This window comes from Mustela erminea, chromosome 7 (genome assembly GCF_009829155.1).
Source record: "Mustela erminea isolate mMusErm1 chromosome 7, mMusErm1.Pri, whole genome shotgun sequence".
Lineage (NCBI taxonomy): Eukaryota > Metazoa > Chordata > Mammalia > Carnivora > Mustelidae > Mustela > Mustela erminea.
The window spans coordinates 10193803-10216569 of record NC_045620.1 but is presented as its reverse complement, the minus strand read 5'-3'; positions in this window follow the sequence as shown (position 1 = coordinate 10216569).

Sequence of the window (22767 nt, the reverse complement as noted above, 5' to 3'; positions counted from 1 at the left end):
TCCTGCACCTCACAAACAGCACCTCACTGAGTCCCCCCAGAGATCCTGGGAAGCAAGTCCACCTTTAATATTTCCATTTTACAGATGGGGCAACTGAGATCCAGGGAGACTGAATAAGTCTCACAGCTATAAGGAGAGGCAGGATTTGAATCCTCGGAACTAAACCTTCCCCCACTGCCTTTTTATAGGGAAAAAAAAAAACACCTGTTTATTTAATTTCCTGGTTTACTTTATTCCTTTTTTTATAGCAGCTTTATTAAAATTTAATTTACATACACAAAATTCCTTTTAAAGCGTGCTCCTGGAATTTTAATATATTTACAGAGCTGTCAAACATCACCATTGTCTAATTTTAGAACTTTTCTATCACCCTCAAAAGAAAACTCAGATGCCCCATCTTCTTCCCAAAGAAACTCAGAGACTCTGGACATATCTTTCGGCTTCCCCACAGGAACCAGCCCCAGCTCAGCCAGATGGTCTCATGAGGACGCGGTGGGGACTGAAAAGCAGGAGTGTTCTGCCCACATTCATTGGACACCGTGTCCAATCCCAGAAACCATCACCTGAAATAGTGAGCCATTTATTCTGCTCCCTACCCCAGTGTGAAGGGGGACAATTTAATTATTTCCAGGGCCACAGGCTGTTCCCATTGTATTGCCAGGTTCCCTCTCCCCACACAGCCTTCTTGGTTTTAGGAAAAAGAAGGCAAGTGGGGAGCACTGGTACCCGCTTTGCGTCTGATGAGAAGCCCCTCTTGTCAAAGCTTTTGCTCTTCTATTCCCCCCACCCCTTTCAGCGGCCCCTTCCCACCATCAAATGTCATCTGATTTCAGGCACTGGAGGTAAGGAGCTGTGATTGGGGACCCCCTGGGGTGCCAATCAAATAGAAATTCACGAGTGGTTTTTCCAGACCAACCTGGAGGCTGCTGCTTGGTACTTAAAAATCAGGCTGTGTTTAATCACGGGGCAGCGGGGGGCGGGGGGCAGGTATCAATTGCCGTCTGATCGAGGTATTGTCTAAACAGCCCTTTGAATTTGTAAATGACTCGTGGCAGGGGTATTTTTAGCTCCTGGGCTGCGGAAGGTGAGCGGTCCCCCGCCCCCACGCCCAGGACGCTTCCCACGTGATCACCTCCAGGTCTGTTCTTTCACCTTCCTTGGGGCTGTTAAATATGCAAATCGCGTTCATCTCCTCACCTTCGTTTTTCCTCTTTGTTCGGTGGTGGCGGTGGGTGTGAAGGAAGAAAAAGGCGGCTGAGCAAAATACTTCATCTTTGGTCGTGTTTGAGCCCCAGAGTTTTGGATTTGTAAGCAGTGCCTTGGGGCTATATTTGCGTTTCCTGGATGCCTTTTCTTTTTTTTCTTTTTTTCTTTCTTTTTTTTTTTTTTTTAGGTGAATCTTGTTGGCATTTGGAAAGAAAGAATTTCAGCAACATTCCAGTGGATCCCACGGTGAGAGAAAGCCCTCCTTCTAGGCCCAGCTCAAGACCCATAAAAGACCTTCAGGGACCCTCATTCCTAGTGCCCTTGGGGATTATTTCCTGGGTGGTACATTTTGGCTTAAAGACCAGGGTTTGACCTTGACTCAGAACAGGACCGTGTTTCTCTGTGGACGGAAGTCCGTGAATGCTTGTTAAATGAGTAAACTTCAGGACCAGGTGCGAGGGTGCTCACAGTGCTTTTTATTCCTGTGAATAACCCCAACCCCCCAGTTGCAATGGCTTGTGAACAGCATCATTCACCAAAATAGTAACAGCTCACTACCTGGCAGGCACCGTTCCAAGTACTTTTACATGAGCAAACTTTTTATCTCCTAGGACGGTGGGATTTCTCGGTTTTGACACTATTGATATTTGGGGAGGACAGCTCTTTGTTGCGATGGGCTATCCTTGTCCCAGGCCTAACTGTACCCACTCCCCCCAGTGTGACAAACATAACGCAGACAATGGTCTGCGGCATTGCCAGATGTGCCCTGGGGGTGAGGGTCATCCACAGGTGAGAACCAGTGGGGCGTTTGAGGAGGCAAAAGAGAAGTGGAGGAAAACCAGTAGGGAAGGGTAAAATAGGAAAACAGGAGAGAAACGCGCGCAGAGGAAAGGCGAGGTGTAGGCACAGAAGGAGAACAGTCCGGGCAGAGCGGGGCTCAGGAGACCTGGCCTTGGGGCTCGAACCTGTGACTGAATTGGCTGTGGGCACCCTGGGTAAGTCTTCACTTTCCTTGTGCCTTGGTTTTCTCAGCTGTAAAATGGGCAGCTGGCACAAAGGTTTGTTATATAGAGCACATAAATAAATTTTCTATCGGGAAAGCACACCGCACATCATGTAATGCCCCCACCCTTTAAAAAAAAAAGATTTATTTGTTTGAGAAAGAGGGAGAGAGGGAGAAGGAGCAAGAAAATCTCACGCAGACTCCCTGCTGAGCAAGAAGCCTGATCCAGGGCTCAATCTCACGACCCTCTGATCATGACCAAAACCAAGAGTCGGATGCTGCACCGACTGAGCCACCCCGGCGCCCGGATCCACGTAATTCTTACTGCGGCCCGTGTGTTAACAACACGCACCTGCAGTCAGATGGTTAATCTTTGTCCGAGTCAGTGGGCTAGCAAAGAGGCTACTCCTGGGTTTCCTGGCATCTCCTTTATGGCCAGGAAACAATCTGATTAAAAGCACCTTTGGATAAGGAGCAAGGCAATGCACTGACGGGCCAGCCAGAGGTGAAAGAGTTTTGTGGAAGGGCAAATAGATTTGGGATTTCCAGGTGTACATGCCTCTGGATTGCCCTTCCTCCCTCCCTTTCCTTTTCCTGCAAAATTCAGCCGTGGGAACTTCTCAAGGAGTTTGGAAAACGCAGCACTGAAAATTATACTTGGTGAGTACGGCACTTGGGAAGACAAGAAATAGAACATTTCTTTCTTTTCTTAAATCTACCTTAGGCCTGCCTCCTTGTTCCTGGGACTCCCCGTACCACCGGCACCCCAAGGTGAAGAAGGTTTTGGAGGACAAAGCCTCAAAGCCCAGGTCAGGCCCTGTGGTCATCTGTCCACGCAGGTCATTTTGGAGAAACACATTTATGTAAAGGCTCCAATGTCTGTTGCTTCTTTTCTGGCTACTTTTGGTCAGACTGAGACCCGGTGACCATTCCTTTCCAAGGGCGTGACACTGCTCCGTGCACCGGTGGTGTGGCCCACAACCAAGGTCCTGGACCCCCACTCAAAGGCCCAGAGTCTCAAGGAATCTCGTGCCCTGGGCTCCTTCCTCCCTCTTCCCTTTTGAATTCCTTAGGGGCACTCATGTCCTGTCCCGGTTTTCCAGGACACATGGCTACACCCCATCCAACCATTATTTGTCCTTTATAAACAAATCCAGTGGTGAGATTGTCTTCCAGATCATTCCAGCTTCTATCCTCCTGCAAACTCTTCCTCTTTCTTTCTCCCCTCAGTCAAGACAAGCAAGCACAGAACTGATCTTACTAGAAGGGGGGAAAGGAAAGTGAATACATAGGGGAGAAACTCAGGCATTAAAATCGCAAAAAATGGTCCTACATGCTATTGGTCATGTCCGGAATTCTGGGTCCACCTAGCCAAGGTTGCAAAGCATGGAGATCCAGGCAAGACCAGAGCCAGGACATAGGGACTGTGTTGGCGCATAGTAGGTGCTCAGCAAACATTTGGTGAGTGAGACAGCGAATGGTGCTTTTTTTGCGATTAGACTCCATGCCCTGAAAAGGAAACTCCCTCAGTGGGTGAGCAATGAAAGGGAGATGGTTTCTGACAGTCCCCTGGTCGCTTTCTGCATGCAATGAAGAGTCGCATTGGTTCTGTGCTCTGCTGCTCAGTACCAGTTGGGAATCTGCTCGGCCACGCCAAAGGGGCCTTTTCCTATTTAATGTAGCATTGTTGCTCTGACATTTCCCCAACTCCGAGGTCCCCTCCATCTTCCGGGTTGTCAAGGAAACAGTTTCTAGGACAACCTGTTGACTTATTTGGCTGCCTAGTTTGTATTATCCAGTATGGGGAGCTGTAGTGGAGGATTTCTTTCTTTCTTTCTCTTTCTTTCTTTCTTTCTTTTTTTTTAAATGTCACCAAGGTAACCGTCAGCAGCCGCTTAATTATAGTTTTAGGTAAAGACAAATTCTCTTTTGCAAATGTTAGTGTATTTTGGGGCTGGGGTGGGGAGTGGAGATTAACATTCTCTAATTATATGCTTTGGTTGTGGACCATTCAGTTTCATTTGCAACTAAACTTGGTTTCATTCAGGATTGATTTTTTTTTTTTCCTTTCAGAAAACAAGGAAACAAATGAAATGATGAAAACAGAGAGGAATAGGGGAGCTGGGTGGCAGGAGGAGGCTTTGAGTGTGGTGGGAACGGCTGGGACGCAGGCATTGCTGGCTGATGTCTCTGGTAGCTGTTTCCCAAAGCATACCTTCATTTGTGGCTCTGAGAGGTTGTGGGTACAGCGGTTACAGGCCTGGGTGCTGCAGCCAGACTGCCTAGGTTCAAATCCCAGCTTGCAGCCTGCTGGCTGTTTGACCTCAGGCAAGCGACTGAACCTCTCTGTGCTTTAGTTCCCACAGCTGCAAAATGGGGAGATGGGAAAAAGAAGCTTCACTCTTGGTGTGTTGTGGGGGCTGAGACATATTTATTAAGCTCTTAGAAGAATACGTCTTTACTTCATTTCTTGCTCCCAGTGACCCTGTGAGGTGCTTATTACTTTGATGTCCCTTTGGCCAGTGAGGAAATGAGGAGGGAAAAAGTAAGTGTTCGGTTTTTTTTTTTTTTTTTAATTAAATGATCAACTTTTAAATGAATTCTTTGAGCTGTGAGTAACTTTGTTTGACGTTTCCTGCTTGGTTACACGGTTTTGCTCAAACCAAGAACAGAAACGGAGTCTTTTGGGTTTCACCCACATGCAGGGAGTGCCATCTGAGAGGAGCCCCGGGCTCCTAGGGGTACAACAGGTAACTGCATCCTTGGGCCCTAAGCAGTTGCTGGAATGCTCAGGAGGTCCTGGGTTCTGCTGACCCTCCTGCACTCCAGCACCCTTGCTAGGTCCGGGGGCAGCCAGGCTGCAGAACTACTGAGAAGGAGGTTGCATTGGAGCTGGGGATCCCCCTCTCTCCCGGGAGACCCCCAGCCCTAGCAGGTGAGCCGGAGATGGTAACGGGCCCCATTCAGTCCTGAGCGGGACAACAAAGGTCTCGCCGTGTGAGCTGAGGCAGGAGATTGCCTTATGCTCTGAGGTCTGTACTTAGGAAAGCTCAAATCAAAGAGTTTAAACAGACTGTCTCCAGCCTTTATCAGGGTTTTAAATGCTGTAATTCCATGGCGGGATTGAGAGCTGCCAATCTGGCCTGTGTATCCAGGGCGGTCTGACTCCAGCCTGTCTGTTGGGGCTTCGTATTAGGTCCTGCTGTTCTTCTTCTTTTTTTTTTTCTTAAGACTTTATTTATTTATTCATGAGGGACAGAGAGAGAGAGGCAGAGGGAGAAGCAGGCTCCCCACCGAGCATGGAGCCTGATGGGGGACTCCATCCCAGGATCCCGGAATCATGACCTGAGCTGAAGGCAGATGCTTAACCGTCTGAGCCCTCCAGGCGCCCAAGTCCTGCTGTTCTGGTCAGTACAGAACATGTGGCCTCTGAAGTTCATGCTCTTGGGTTAGAACCTGCCATTTTCAGGCAGTGACCCGGGCAAGTAATGCATCTGTCCGTAGTCCAGTTTCCTCATTGGCCGAATGGAGACAACCACAGTACCTGCCTCTCGGCACTACATTGTCCTCCAGTAACTGTCAGGAGGGCCGTGATCACTGGATTCCACCGCAACACGATAACCATCCCCATTAGCTGGCTGGGGGCAGGGTGGTAGCAGAAACTGTTGACATGCAGCCAGGTGTGGGCCAAGTGTGGGGCGCACATTTTCTCCCTCAGTCCTCACCATTATTATGTTGCTTCTCATAGCGTTCCTACACAGATTTCTGTATCATTAATCTTGTTATTTTATAACCTACATTGTGTAGGCAGGCTTCTCTCCTTTTTTATAACTCTCCCATTGGGGCCCTTATTAAAAAAAAAAGACCAACAAAAAAACAACCTGCTTCAATTGAGATTCAGCTCCACAGGCCAGCACCCATCAGCTCTGCCCTGCTAAGCCCACTGGGGAATATTTGTTTTGTGTGCTTTTTCCCTCATCCTGTGGATTATGTACACTTTCATCATTTTAGAACGAAGACCTGAATAGCAAAAAACATGTTGGTGGAGAGGATCTGGAACAGTTGGGCTTTGGCGTCAAATGCCCCGCACCCGCGGGGATGCATTAAGGAAGGTACCTGAGGCTACTTTGCAGGCCAGTGGCTTCAGAGAGGAGGCAGAGCAGGCAGCTGTCTGGCCCAGGCTCCCTACTCCCCACCCCACTCCCTGCCTCATATTTTTTATTCATGACAGTCTTTCAGAAGGAACAGCAATCAGTAACACAAGCATGACATCCATCTCTACTCACGCTCCCCTCCAGGGACCACAGAAGGTTCTTTCTGGACATTGACGATATATCTCACCCGTTCCCCACCCCATTTTTTAAAAAGCCTCAGTGTTGGAGTAAAAAACACACATTCCAACAGAATGATTGAGGGTAGGTAATTATGTATTATTAAATGCAAAAAACAAAAAAGAGAAAAAAAAAATCATTCTTTGCAGCACCCCTATGGCTTGGTAGAAATGAAAATAGCAAAATGTTTAAGTGGTTTTCCTGCCAGTGGGATGAACGGGTGCCTGTGCCCTTGAGTTAAGGTCATTGGCTAGTGGGGACTGCTCAGTGCCAGGGGAGACCCTGAGAACTGGGGACAGATGGCTTATCGTAGGGGCCTTTGTGGGGACTTGGGATGCAGGCAGGGAGGGAGGTTGGAAGCTGTTGGCTCAGGTGGGTGGTCTCTGCATCTTTGTATAAGACCTTTTTTGTTTTTCTTAAATATTTTATTTATTTGAGAGAGAGAGAGAGCATGAGCTGGGATAGAGCAAGAGGGAGAAGCAGCCTCCCTGCTGAGCAGGGGGCCTGAAGATGTGGGGCTCCATCCCAGCACCCTGAGATCATGACCTGAGCTGAAGGCAGATGCTTAACTGACTGAGCCACCCAGGCGCCCCTGGATAAGACCTTTCTGTGCAAGATGGGGATATTAATACTTGAACATCAAAATCATACCCCACGTGGCCTTGCACTTTAAAGGTTGCAAAGTGCGGTTGTGTGGAATGGAAATAAGCCTGGGCTGAAGGGCTACATTGCCTGGGTTGGAATCTCGGCTCTGCTGCTCATCAGCTGTGTGACCTTGGGCAAGTTACTCAGTCTCTCTGAGCCCCCATTTTCCCATCTGAAAAAACGAAGGTGATAATGTTATCTACGGACCTCACGGTTGCTGCAGAAGGAGTTCATACCCATAAAGCAATTAGGACAGTTCCTCTGAGACACTCTCTTGTGTTCACTATTATGATTACATTTTTCTTCTCATCACCCATATCCAAATAGACCAAGTTGGCAGAACTGGCTCAGTTTCATCACAGAACTGCCAAGTGGAAAATAACCTGGATTTGAACTTAGGACTTGGGACTCCAAATCTTGATGAGTTTTCTCTTTGCTCTGTGGCTGCATTGGGAAGGGTGATCTTTATTTGCAAAAACTCCAACACTGGTTATAGCGTTAACCAGACCTAAATACAAAGTCCTCCACAGTAGAGGACTCCAACACTTTCTGGCCCTCTGCATTTCTCTCTCGCTGTAAAATCGACTTTGTGATCACAACCAGGACATGACATTGCTTGGGGCAGAAGCTCGGTTCAAAACAAAACCTAAATGACAATCTGCAGGGAGGTCAGAACCAACCAGGCCACTGTCTCCCGGAAGGTCGGATGGTTTTCTGTAGGACTTTTGTGAATCTTCTAAAAAAAGCAGCTGGGAGTTGAAGCTCAGTTCCCAGAGCTTCCAGGTTCTCCGGGTGCCCTCCCTTTCACCCTGAAAAGGAGAATCAACTCAGACTCCCCTGGCAAGAAGGTGCTTTCTCTTCTCAGCGACGTTCACACACAAAGTACATCTGCTGCATGTCTGTCTCTTCTGCACAGCTCAAAAGAAGGCAGCAGCCTCGAGGAGAGGCCCCATGTTGCCCTTAGGAGTCTTAGGCTGGGGTCAGGGACAAGATGGACCAAAAAAGCTGTGAGCAGCACAGAAGGGGAGGCAGCCAGGCCTTTTTTCCCTGGGACTTCACTCTCACTGCTCAGTCCCAGGAAGCCTAGGGATTGAGGAGTGTAAACACTTTCCGGAAGCTGTAGGAGGTGGTCCTCTCCATCCCCTGCCGGGATGCTCTGCACAGCCCAGGAGACCAGCTCCGGTCTGAGAAGGAACACTGTGCCCCTGGCGAGCCACCGCCAGCCACATTCCATGCGGGTTGTGTGGCTTACAGATGACAGGGGCGTGGCATGGAAGCTGAATCTTGTCCTCTGATCACAGAGTCAGGAGATGCTGATGAGAAAACTGCTCCCTGGGCAGAGAGTTCACTTTGTGTGAAGTGCAGTGTTTACCTGACAGTGGGATTGCCGCGACAATGTTGCTCTTTGCTTCCCAATGACCAACTTTTCCTTGCTTGTTAAATAAGCCGGATCTCCTACTGTATGGCAACATGCCCAGCTCTGGAGGAATCATGATTAAAGGCTTAAGCTTTAAGCCCATCCTCACAATCCTGTTTCTCATTTTTTCCAGCTTCCTAGGAAACTGTGAAGGGCTGCGAGATCCTTTGTAGACCATTGAAACTTAGCGGGGAGTCTGTGCTGGTGGCTCTTGAGAAAACTTCATTTTTCTTAGATAAAAGAAGCAGATATGGCTGGCATAATCCTTTGTCATGCTCCTTTGTCCCTTGCTTGCAAATCTGATGGCTGGAGCTGGAGCAGCCACTTTGTAGCCACGAGAGAAAGGCTAAGTGTCTCGTCATTCAAAGTGTGTTCTGAGGGCCAGATGGTTACAAACGTTGAATCCTAGACTCCACTTCAGAGTCAAAATCGCATTTTAGTAGGATCTCCAGGTGATCTGTGTGCACACTGGAGTTTGGGAACCCCTGACTAGAGAGCCATGCAAAGAGCTCTGCTTTGAGGTTATTGTGGAATCATTGCCGGTAAGAACCAACTTACGGTTTTTTGGTTTGTTTTGCTTTGTTTTAGGGGGGATGGGGAGCAGAGGGAGAGGGAGAGAATCAAGCAGACTCCACACCTGGTACAGAGCCCAACAAAGGGCTCTATCTCACAACCCTGAGATCATGACCTGAGCTGAAATCAAGAGTCGCTTACCTGAGCCACCCAGGCGCCCCTGTGTTTCTTGACATACGGTTTCTCTTACTTGCAGCCAAAAGCATTCTGAACTGATACAAGCACTTATAAACTAAAACAGCCTTATGTAAAACATTCCCTTAATCTACCCAAGAGCTCCAAGAAAAAAATGACTTTTATTATTCCCATTTTATAGATAAGGAAACAATCCCCACACTATTTTCCAGGGTCAGATACTGGTGAGCTTGGTGAACCCTGGGTCCAGCTGGCCCCTGGACCTGGGCGCTGCGGCACGATGCTGTGATCCCTTTCCCTGGAGCTCTCCCTGGGGTGTCCTCTCTGCCTGCTGTGAGGCCTCTAGGAAGGGCCTCTCCCCCTCCCTCTTGCCCTGAGCATAGCTCCCTGCTCCCCTATACCCTGTCTGTCTTGCATTGTAGCACTGGCCTCTCTTTCTTTTCCCCATAATCCTGCCCGTCAGCTGCTGCTGTGGAAGCTTCAGAGCCCAGAGAGCACCTTCTGACTCCCCCCGCCCCCCACATTACCATTACCGGTACACACATCCATTACCCTCTAGCCTTAAAGCAGGAGAGGCCCCATCACAGGCACTTGAGAATCACCTGAGCGAAGGGCAGATGCATTAAAGCCAGATTCCAGGGTCTGGATGCCCAGAGGGTCTGACTCAGCAGGACTGAGCTGAGGCCCCAGGAATCCGTTTCCCCGCAGGGGTGGCCCCTTGCTGTGTCCTAGGATTACATCTGGAACTGGCTCATCCCTGCTGAGAAAGTTTGGCTGGGAAAATTTGGCAGGGAGATGAGGACGGCAGAAAAAAACGTTAAAGGCACTTTTTTTTTTTTTCTCCACAGCCACTTGATGAATGTTTTCTTTGGGTCGTTGGAGCCCACTTGGTGTTGGCTGCATTAAAACCCATCGAAATTCTCGGTGACTACTGTTTCCTTGTGGAGGAAACAATGGAACACCGCTGTACGGATCCTAGCGTAGCAGGCTGGACCTGGTGGGTGTGTGCCAGCTCCAGGCAAAGGTTTGGAGCTGGGACAGCTGGGACTCATCAGGGTTGGATGCAGACTGAGAGGCCCATTCCGATGTGTGGAGTCAGGTGATCAAGAAGAGAGGTCAGGAACTTTTGAAATTAGAGGAAAGGGTCTTGGGTCTGTGTTAGGCAGAACAGCCCTACAAGGGCATCCACGTCTTAACCCCTGGAACCTGTCAGTGGGTTATGCTACTTGGCAAAAGGGATTTTGCAGGTGTTGTTAAAGTTATAGGGCTTAAAATATAGAGAGTAGCCTAGATTATGCAGGTGGGACCAGTCTAATCACGTGACCCCTTAAAAGCAGAGAAATTTCTCCAGCTGGAGTCGGAGATGCTGCGGAAGGGCTGACGTGTGAGGGGGCTTGAGCTGTCCTTGCCAGAGAGCCCACGTGGAAACCATGGGAAGGATATCAGATGCATGGACCAGCCCTGGGGGCCAGCCCGCGGCGAATGGGGACCTCAGCCCTACAACCACAAGAAACTGAATTCAGCGGGCAGCCTGAATGAACTTGGAAGTGGATTCTTACCCAGAGTTTTCGGGATGGAACACAGTCCTACCCTTTGAGACCCCAAGGGGAGGACCCAGTCCAGCTCACCTGGACTTCTGACCTACACAAACCATGAGAGGATAAATCTGCGTTGTTTTGAGCTGCGGTGTTGGTGGCATCTGTGACAGCAGCCGCAAGAAACTAACATCCGGTTCTATTCCAAAATCTGGGAAAGGACCCTCGCTATGACATCTGCTGATTCTCTCCTTCCGATCTCACCTTTTCAGGTGGGCTCTTAAGGTAGGAAGTCCTAGTGCACAGCGAGTCCCCCCTCCCCCACTCTGTGCCCCTCATGGACTCCCTTGGATTGTTACAGTCCTTGCCCTTGGCTTTGTCATCCCCACCCCCTAGTTACTATTGTAGCCTGTCTCCTTCCGGTTATTTTCCTAAGTGTTTCATTCACACAATAGAGATGTGCAAAATGTACGAGTTTGTACCCTGCTTTCTCCTTTCACGAAGTATTGTCATACCCCGAAGTCTCTGCGAACCTCACTTTTGACGCCTGCCGCATGGTTCCTCCGACGCAGGAACAGTAATTGACTCGTCCCTTGTCCTGTTCCTGGGCTCCCGTTTATGTCCTCCCGTCTCTTCCCCGGTGACGAATAATTTAATCTTTTTACAGAAATATCTCCCCAGCATTTTATATTACATAATTATCACAGATTCCCAGAAGAGGAATTAGTAGTCCAGAGGCACCAACTTGAGTCTCTTGTTACAAATGCTGAATTACCCCCCCCCCCCCCCCCCCAGTTTCTGGGCATGTCTAAGCAGCTCCGTTTGGCTCCCTAAGGGTGGTGGGGGTCCTCCAAGCAGGGCTGGGCACACTGGGCTCTGAGAAGTCCCGCAATAAAGAAGCTTGCCTCACTTCCTTTAGCCTTTTTTCAAGGTCATTTTATAACGAGGCCTTGCCTTTCGCTTAACATCTCCTAATTAACACCAATTACATGAGCTGGGACTTACACGTCTTTCCTATGAGACCCTTTCCTAGAAAGGGTGAAGTAAATCAAACTTTTCAGGCAAACCACATTTTTGTTCTGTTAAGGGTTCACTGATGGAGTCCCATTTCATATTTTTTTTAAAAAGATTTTATTTATTTATTTGACAGACAGAGACCACAAGTAGGCAGAGAGGCAGGCAGAGAGAGAGGAGGAAGCAGGCTTCCTGCGGAGCAGAGAACCTAATGTGGGGCTGGACCCCAGGACCCTGGGATCATGACCTGAGCCGAAGGCAGAGGCTTTAACCCACTGACCCACCCAGGCGCCCCTCATCTTTGTTTTTAATAAAGCAGTAATTCCACCTTTCCCTCCAGTTTATCATTTGTGTGTCTGGATTTCATATTTCAGCTTTTGCAGCAGCCCAGACTCAGAAAGGGTCTCAGAGGACCTCAGAACCATCTCAGAATCAGGGATCTGACATTGCCAACCCTCAAAGCCCAATTTCTATCTCTGAAAACCAAAGGGCCACCTGGCCTTCCTTGCCCAGGGGGTATCAGTCTGCCGGGCTTGGAAGCTGCTCTCGAGATGTGAATGGTTGATAACGTTCAGGTAGACAGAATGTGACTGATAAAGAAATATCCGGTCTAAGGCTCTGAGAGTAAATGACAGGGGAAGGGGGAATAGAATGTATTGGGACTGTCCCCAGTCAGACAATGTGCTGGGAGTTTATTTTTTTAATTATATTTACTTTTTAAATAAGTAATACATTAACAGGACACATGTATGTGCCTCTCTCCTGTGTGTATGTCCAGCTGGTCAGTTACCATCCCGGGAGGTAAACATTGTTCATTTCCTGTGCCCCTCTACTGACATCCTATACATATACAACCAAGGCTGCAAATCATGTGAATGTAGAAATTAGCTTACTATACATAACTCTATGTACCCTGACTTTTTTGCATGAAGACTATTCTGTGTCCTTTCAAATAGGGCTGGCTGATTTTTACCTGCTGAATAGATTTCAGTGGATGGATGTACCATGATTTAGTTTATAGATTGCCTAAATTGTTTTTAATCTTTTTATGCTAGGTGAGTGGTCCTCAACTTGGGCTGATTTTTGTGCTTCCCCCAGAAGACATTTGGCAATATTTGGAGAGACTCTTGGTTGTTACAGCTGGTGAAGATGGTGCTATTGGTTTTTAATGGATAGAGGCCAGGGACGCTGGTGAACGCTCTGAAACACCGGACAGCTGCCCGCCACAAAGAACGATCTAGCCCAGAACGTCGGCAATGCCAAGGCTGGGGAGGCTTGTGCTCCACGATATCTCCAGCAAGGAGGCTGGGTACGGGAAATCAGGGCAGAGTGAGGTGTTATGTCCAAAGGAGCAAATGCTTGTGCCGGGACAATGCTCCTGCTTTCAGAAAGGAGAGGAAGGCTCCTGAGCTTCTGCCCCCTCAGAGTGCAGAGGAGATGTGTCTGGAATTGGTCACCACCCTCAGCAGAGAAGGACCGTTGCTGTCCCTCTGTGCCCTTTCTCTCCTAGATTCTGGCTAGGGACTCCAGAAGAGTGGGTAGCGGAAGCTGCTATCCTCCACAAACAGATGCAGTCATTAAATGGAAACTTGAAGCTTTTAATTACCAGTATATTAGCATATTACGAACAGGGAAGCAGCATTTAGTATATTGTAGCAGAGGCAGTGGGAAGAAATGCCTATTTTTACTGCTAATTAAGAGAATATTACTGAATAGTTAGAGAATTAATTGTACTTTGGTACATCTTTATAAGGAAGATAATTGGATAAAGATTGTTTCTTTCTTCCCACATCACAATATTTGCTGGCAGATGGCATTGCTCTGGCTGAGAAAGTGTAGTGATACCAACACACACCATCTCCTCCCTCAGAAGTATTTAATACGTGTGCCGGCCTCCTCTTCACGGGGTATTGTTACGATTATTTACACCCGTGAAGCACTTCACAGTTTTCAAACATATCCACGTGCATTGTCACACAGTGTCCTACCAGTTGGCCAGGATATTATCATCACCTTTGTACCAGTGATAAGACAGTTCGGAGAGGGGCACCTGGGTGGCTCCGTCCAGTAAGCATCCGACTCTTGATCTCAGCTCAGGTCTTGATCTCAGGGTTGTGAGTTCAAGCCCTGTGTTGGGCTCCATGCTGGGTGCGGAGACTTCTTGGAAAACAAAACAAAACAAAACAAAAAACAGTTTGGAGAGACTTAGGTGAGATGTTAAATGTCAGCAGCTCAAAAGCAGCCAGGATCTGAATGTCAGTTCCCCGCCGCTCATGTTTATTTCCAGACTACGGATGATTCTTCACTTTCTCTGTAACCTGGATGGTCCGGGATCTCCCCAGTGGAAGTGTGCCAAGTGTTTGCCTGGGGAGGGGGTAACATAAGGAATCAAGAGCAGAATCTTTGTGGCCAAGAAGACCTGGGTTCAGATCCCAGCTCTGTCACTTCTGGTTGTTTGGGAAAGTAAATTAATATCTTTGAACCTCAGTGTTGTCAACTGTAGAAGGTCAGGACTCTTGTGCGGCTGTTGTCAGTTTGCTCATTGTGGTGCCTGGGGCAAGGTGGGTTATTATTATTACTCCTGCCTGGATTTGCTGGTTCGTCAAATGTTTCTGATTGTATCTGGGGCTTCACGTGTGTGCACACATCTGTCCCAAATGCCTGTGGCTTCCAGAGCCAGTTCTGGTGCCTCATCTGGGATATTGCTTGGCTCTGAGCCCTGCTGGTCCTACCCATATTAGGGAGCAGGTCCTGTGTCACTCTGGCCACCAGACTTCTGTACTCATGGTAACTGGTCAACCCAGCAGTTAAGGAAGAGAGGGCTCCTGCCTTTGGGGCATGTGCTAGTGGTGGTCACCCCAGTAAGCTGTTGGTGCCCCAACATGGCACTGTGCTTAGAGATGACTATCTGCTTTATACCCACCGCCTGTTCCTCCTCAGGGTGAGTACACGTGGTCAAAGTCATCTGAGGGGAACCCAAGGTCTAGCCTTCGCACTGTACGTAGAATCACTCCTTCCCTTCGAGTTTCAGGCTCTGTTACTGAGTTAGACTTTGTCTTTGAGATAAACTCTCAAGAACCTACCTGGATGACGGTGGTTCTAGTCTGCCCAGAATCTCTTCCTCTTTATTTTGGTAACTGACCCTTGCTTTTACTTTGGGGAACCACCTGTTCTCCATTCTGAGTCCCTGTTGTTTAAGAAGGGCTCAGTCCACATACACATTGATGTCAAGAGTGGCCATGTGGCTAGGCCTGACCAGTGGGATGGTTTATCCCCATTAACCACAGAGACTGATTTAGGGATTGGCATGTGACCAAGCCAGACCAATGAGAGCCAATCCCAGGACTTTGGCAGGAATTATCTGGAAATAGATGATTTCTCTGTTGTGGTTGCCCAGAGGGTAGGATGTACACCTGGGACAGCTGAGGCCATTTTAAAAGGACATGGGGGATTCCTTCCAGGAAAGAAGCCAACACGAAGGATAGCAGAGACCAGAGATGGCCAGAGACACATTCCTGATATGTCACAAGCACCTGGATCCATCCATTCTCGAATATTGCAAGTTTGAGTTGGGTTTCCATCATTTGCATTCAGAGGGGTCCCTGCTCATTCAGGGTCCTATGTGTACCCCTCCCGTTTAAGCTCCTTTCAATCCTTCCCCCTCTGGTCCACCAGAAATGCAGACATTTGTCTGAATTCCATTAATAGGCTGACTTCAAGTTCTGCTCACAGGCATCTAAGTAAATTGATACACCTTCAAGAGAGGGATGGAGAGAGAAGGGAAGGGAACAGGATATTCTAACTCCCCATGCTGCGCCTCTCTAGCCTGTCTGAGACACCATCTGATGTTTTATTAGGCTGCTTTCCCCCATTTATTTTCCAAGACCATCTTCGAAACTGGCCATTTTCAAGAGGAAATGACATAGATTATTTTTTCATGATGGCTCTCTTTTTGTAACCCAGCAGATGTTTAATTAAAATTTTTATTACCTCCCAAAGTTAACATAGAAATTCATCTATTATGGCTGTGTAAGGACCCATCTTTGAAATTCCCCTTTTGTACCTCGACCGAATAGCCTATCCTTTACCAAACCCCAGCACCACCTCCCTCAGCGTCTCTTTGCTGAGCATTTACAGTTTCATACCCTTGAACTTGAGCTTAGATGCAATCTTCCTTACGGCATTTCTCTCACTCTCCCTGCAACCCCAAGCACGGTTCCTATTTTGCTCCATTGTTCCCCGCCCTGAGCCCTCAGCACTCTAACGGGCTATTCCATGAATTGCTTATTTGTCTTTCTTCCAAAGCTCCTTGAGGCCAGTGACTCCGTCTTCTTCATACCAGAGTGTATAGGTATTTTGGTCTGATTTTTATTTATCACTATCTTCCCATAGCTTAAAACAGTGCCTGGAACCTAATAGGTGCTCAGTAAAGACTCATTAAATTCATTTCTGCATCCCATGCACCTTGCAGACGGCTCAGCACCTGTACAAAGGAGGGAATAAAGAAAGTTGTTTCCAGTGCCTCTGATACATTTTCTCCAAGGCTCAACCACTGTGGGCTTTCCTCTGTCCTTCCATCCAACCAGACACCAGCTACCTTTCTTTTCATTTATTCATTTTGTATACCCCCTACACTTATTGGTGCCCAGCCTGTGTCAGCCTAAGCTGGGGTAGTTGGAGAACAGGTACCAGATATTCTGCATGATTAGACTCATTTCATCTTGAACATGAAGCCGTGATAGAGGCATATTGCTCCCCCTTCACAGACGTAGAATCTAAAATTCCAAGAGGTAAAAGAGTCAGAGATCACTGGGTTTAAGTGGTAGACCTTGGCTGAATCCTCTTTTGCTCCCCTACCCCACCCCCCGGGGTTGTCTTACACGTGCATCTTATCTACCAGTAATTGTAGCCATTTCTGGAAAAGCAGGATTGGTGTCTTATGTTTTGAGGGAAAGACTTCGTACATACGCTCCCCAAAACCAGACAGCTCAAATCTGATCATTTGGGTGGCTCTGCCTTTTTTCTCTGCAAGAGGTGACCCAGTCACCTCCCCTTTCCTGGGAAGTATAAATGCCTTTGTGTTTCCTGACAGACCTGATTCTGAACCTTCCGGGGCCCTGGCAGACACCTTTAGCTGTTCCTGACTTCAAATGGACAAAGTAGCTGATGCCAGAGAAACAAGGGAGTTTGCAGCAGGACTTAGAAGCGAGTCACTTACAGCGGAGGTAATGAGGATATAACATGTCAATATTGCACATACATAGCCAAATATGACAGCGCTAAATAATTCAGAGAGAAAGCTGACAGCTCAGTGCCTTTTAATAGTAAATAATTCAAGTAGCCTTTACGTTCCCCTGCCAGTAGAACTGTGTGTCTGCCTGCTGTGGCCAGAGAAACAAGAGCCAGAAAATAAAGGATGGAAGGCCATTATGACTAGAACATTCTCCCCCATGTATGTTTACATAGTGCAGTGGGCAATACAGTTTGCATCCACCCTTTGATTTAGGGACACAACGGTTCAGCCTTTGGGCATGCTGGCTCTCTTTAAACATTTTCAAGGGCAAGGGAAACAAGAAAACAATTTCCCCAGAGGTCTACTCTGATTAAAGACCAGCATGCGTGCTGTCGTAGCAGCATATGTACCAAATATGCATTTGTTAGTGCTGTAAGTAACTCTCTACCAACTGTTCAAACAGAATTATAGGCTTGAGAGCCAGGGGCCTCTGGAGCAGGGCAGCATCCTAGTAACTCAGGAGTTACTGGCTTTGCAACCCTGGGCAAGTGACGAAAATGTTTTCTGCCTCAGTTTTCTCATCCCTCTAATGGGGACAATAGTAGTGCCCACAGCACAGGGCTATCAGGAGGACCAAGTGAGAGTGTATATGTAACTGGTTTAGCAGGGCTGGGCTGTAGAAACTGCTCCATAGATAGGATCCATTGCCAATAGTAAGTCAAAGCCCTCCCTCTACCAAGGAGCTTACTGATGCTCAGAGAGGGAGGTGATAAGCCCATGAAGCCATACCTAGTAGGACAGGGGTAGAGTTCCAGTCCTTACCTAACCATCTGAGTGAACTCAGGACACAAGAAAGTGACAGTGGGGCAAGATGTGGCCAAGAGACCTTTGTAGCTAAAGAATTCTTTGGAGTATTAAGTGTTATCATATAGAGTTTGTATTTCTTTAAGTTTTAGTATAAAATAATGTTAATTCCTTTTATTGAACCACATACTTATTTAGCCCCCTGGCATTGGGAATATAGCCCTGAACAAGATAGACCAGGTTCCCACTAGCATGGAGACAGTAAGTAAACCAAGTGGCAGATCATTTTATATTATGGTAAGGAAAAAAAGAAAGGCTAAAACATGGTAAGGGCTAGAGGGTGATTGGTAGCTCCTTCTACTGGGGGCCTGGGGTCAGGGAAGTCTTCTGACTTTCCTTGGGATGAAGAGAGGTGACATTTGAGCAGGAGCAGGAATTATGAGAAGGAGCAGGGCATGCCATGAGCTAGGACAGAGAATGACAGTATAAGTTTCAGTATGTGCAAAGGCCCTGGGGTGGGGCAAATTCAATTCTCAGAATTTATAGTAATTTACATGGTTGCATTAGGTTTTTTTGGGCGGGGGTGGGTGGGTTGCTGCTGTAACAATCGACCACAAACCAGGTGGTTTTAAACAACAGAAACGTGTTCTCTCATCATTCTGAAGGCTAGAGTCTGAAATCAGGGTCTGTAGGCCATGCTCCCTCTGGAGGTTCTAGGGGAGAATCTGTTCTTTGCCTCCTCCATCTTTGCTGACTCCTGGCAGTCTTTGCAGTTCCTTGGCTTGCCATTGCATTATTCTAATCTCTGTCTCCATCTTACTATCACCTTTTCCTCTCCCATCTGGCAAGAACAGAGCCTCTGCCTCATTCTTATAAGTGAATTTGTAAGAGTGATTTTGTTATTGGATTTAGGGCCTGCCCAGATAATCCAAGAGAAGCTTTTCCTCTCAATAACCTTAAAGTAATCCCATCTTTTGCCATATAAGGTAATATCCCTTCTCTTACCATATAAGGTCACAGTCTCAGGTTCCAGGGATGAGGACATGGGCCTGTCTTTTACCCACCCCCCCATTAGCTCACTACAACAGTTGAGGACAACAGGCCAGGCTCTAGACACTGAACGCAACAACAGAGAGGCAAACCTTCATCTCTAATCAGCTCTGAGCTGAAAACAACAGTTTCCAGCTGTGATAGATATTTCTGGCAATTTCAGCTTTTACCTGTTCTGAGTGAGTTCCCAACAGCTCTGCGGGGCACTGCAAAGGAGGTGGGGACGTGGACATGGCCTCGAGGCTCTTCTGTCTCTGCTTCCTGTGGTCCTGTTTCTTGTCACCGAGGGCTGGCCTCGTCTGGGAGTTGGTTCTGTGCAGGTTCTCTCCTGGCCCCCCTCTTACGGATCCTCACTGAGTGTGCCCAGGCCCGGGAAGCTGCATTTTAAACAAGCACAGTCCGTGATTCTGATTCAGAGGCGGGCCCTCTGAGAACCAGCAGAACCACGCCTGGAGAAATGCAGGGGGGGGAGGGGGCGGGGAATTCATGTGTAACTACTAGATGGCAGTGATGGGGAAAACTTCCAGTCTCACACTCCACTTGGCACGGGCTGGAAGAACATACACATTTGCAGGAAGGCTCAGGTTCCTGGGAAGGCTTTTCTCCTGGAGAGCGCGTGCCAAGGGAATGGATCCCAGGCAGGCTTCTGGGGTTGGCGAGAGCTCTGCAGGGAGGAGGCCGGAGCGAGAGCCCTGGACTAGGAGCCCGAGCAGACTCTGGTCTCTTGTGCATTCATGGCCCTCAGGTCTTGGCAGATCACGCCCCTCCTTGAGTGTTATCATCGTGCTCTATGAACGCGGCTAGCTGGTCTGTCCGATCTGCCTTGCGAACTTGCTTTTGGGAGTCATTAGGTTTGGAAGTTAAAAAATCTGGAGCTGGTCTGAGCTTTCCCAGTGTCCGAGGGCTGCTCAGTTAGCCTGAGTCAATGTGTCTCAAAGGCTGTGACGCTAGTGGTGTGTTGGGGGTCTCTAGGACCACCGTTTGGACTGAAGATTCACTAGGAGACTCACAGGACTGGGCACGTGGTCATCCTTAGGGCCATGACTCATGACAGTGAAAGGCCACAAGCAAAATCAGCAGAGGGAAAGGGCTCTGGTGTGAAGTTTGGAGGAAACCAGGCGCGAACATCTAAGGTGTTCTGACTCCTGGGGAGTCACCCAAAATGTAATTAATCCCTTTGGCAAGAGTGGTGACAATACCTAGGCAGTCTTGCCAACCCGGGAAGCTCGTTAGAGACTCAGCAACCAGGGTTTGCTCTCAGGCTGGTGATGCAGGCAGCCTCTGTCCAGCACGTACCTGAATTTCAGGCTCCCAGAGAGAAAGCAAGTGTCCAGCACAAACTATTTGGTTTGTACAAACGCTTTACCGATAGTGAATCACCATTCTCAAGTGATGGTGGAGGAGGTGAGCTACAGAAACCTAAGCCCCCAGGTATCAGCTGAAGGTCAGCTTTGCAAGTAGACCTTTCAAAAGAGACCAGCAGGCCTGCTGCATCAGCTCTCTGCACGGGCGGTGGAGGCCATGGTCATCTCTTGCTCTTTCCTTGACAATCAGGTGTTTGAACCCTTTTCCATGCCTGGTGAATGTCTTGTCCTCTGAGACAAAAATCCACCTCTCGTGAGAGAAGCTAGAAATCTCAAATACTCCTTTTCTTAGCCACCTTTGCAGCTAGGGAACAGATCTATGACGTCAGTCCTGCCCATCAAAGGAGCCCATCCAGATTTTGAACTGGAAGCTGGTGACACGGAGAAGCAGGGGTACCCTTGTTCTCCTATCCTGGGGTGGCGATGGTGGCGGTTCTGCTGTTATGGGCCGGGCCTGGTCCTGGTCACAGTGGTAGTATGTTCTAGGGCGTGGCCCCCCGAATCTCCCCTCCCCCGCCGTCTTAGCCCCGAGTCAGTTCTGCGGGATGCTCCGGGCACCGCTCCTGGTGGCGTGGCCCAGCCCGAGTCTCTGGTCCTCCCAGACTGACCCCTCAGCAGACCCCTCTGGGCTCCCCACTGACCCCTCAACAGAGTCTTGAGTTGATAGGGTTGGGATTTTTTTTCTCGGTACAGAACATAATTTTCAGATCAGGCTAAACAAGATCAAATCACAGAGAGAAATGTTCCCTTTCCCATTCTCTTTCAGCCTTTCTGCGTGTTTAGGAGAACGTCTGCTTGTTTCTATGTCATTAATTCCTTTAACCTCATTCTAATGCTTGTGAATCTCCTTGTTATTTTATCTTTTTCAGCTTTATTGATCTATAATTGACATATAATATTGCAATATTTTTGAAGTGTGCATCATGGCAATTTGATATCTGTATACCCCACGAAAGGGTCACCCTTCCTACTCCCTCCATGCAATTCTCCCTTTTAAATAAAGACAGCTGGCTGGAGGCCGCTATCAGGATCTAGCTAGAATTTAATAATGGGAATATTGCCAAGTGTTTATTTCATGGTTACCTCCCATTTGTCCCAAGTATTATATGGTAACGATATACTGTTTCCTTTTAAAATAAAAGCATGTAAGTCAAAATCATAATCCAATTCATGTAAAACTGAACGAGGGGGCAGTACTATATTATAAATATAGGTTCTTGAATGAAGCACTTTGGGGAACACTGCAACCGGAACTCAAAATTGGCCTTTTGGGGTCCACAAAGATCAGTGGAGGGATGCTCAGCAGGAATAGCCAAACTCCTTGGAGATCTAAGGCTGTGGGTGGGGCCATCCCTTGGCCGGCCGCTGTGTAGGGGAGCCGTGAGCCCCCCAACTGGCAGGGAAGATAAAGCAGGTGGCTGCTCCTACCCCAGCATGGCATCTGTGGCATGGGGGCAGGGTGACCCTCCTTGGTTGACCAAGTCTCCGAGGTGGCCCAGTTCGATGCTCGGCAGGAAATGCTGTCACAAACCTCGCCATGACTGGAAGAGATGGCAGTGTCACTCTGCACCCCCCCCCCCCCCCCATTGCAGAGGCGGAATGGTGCAGGGGTGAGGTTCTGTAGTTCAGAACCGACCTTTGGACCCTGGTCAAGCTGTTTTCAGCAGCTCCTGCTTTACTTTGGCTGGTGTGATGGGCCCAGGGGGTTAGACTGGCCTGGTCTGACTCCACCACGCCTTCCAGCCCTCCAAGCTGAGGTCACACAGGCCTTCCCCTGTCTCTCTTACTCAGCACACATGCTCCTAATGCAGGGCCCGAGGACCCGCTCTTCTTTCTCCTGCCTGGAAGGTTCTTCCCACCCACATTCCCCTGCTGCTCTGTTGAATGGGTTCCATTGTCACCTTGTTAGGGATGGCTGCCCGCCACCAGCCAGGGTCGCCAGTCACTTGCCAACAACACACATCTGGGTTGCTTTCTTCAGAGCACTTCTTGTGGCCTGAAATTAGGTTCTGCTTAGTACCAGTCACTCCACTAGAATGTGAGTTCTCTGAGGGAAGGGCCTGGGCCTTTGGGGGACCCAGGGGAAAGTGAAACCTGGGGCCCTTGTGACTAAGAACAGATTAATTAAGAATTTCAAGATGGCCGCAACAGAGCATAGGGCCCTTGTAAGTTTTGGCTCCTGTACTGGTGTGCACTCAGCAGCCCTGGAAACCAGCCCTGGCCATCGACTTGGTCTTGTTCACCACTGACCCCCAGGTGTGGTACAAAGCCAGGCACATAGTTGGCCCTCAGTAGAGGTTTGTTGACTGACTGAGATCTATCACTCCAGAGTCAATGGCTATAGTGACTATTTCATCCAAAAAACAGCACCATTTATTACTGAGATCAACATCTCTGTTAATATATAAAGGCAGGGTCGGACCAGAAAGGCTCGGGAGGCCGGGCAAGGCTAAGAGG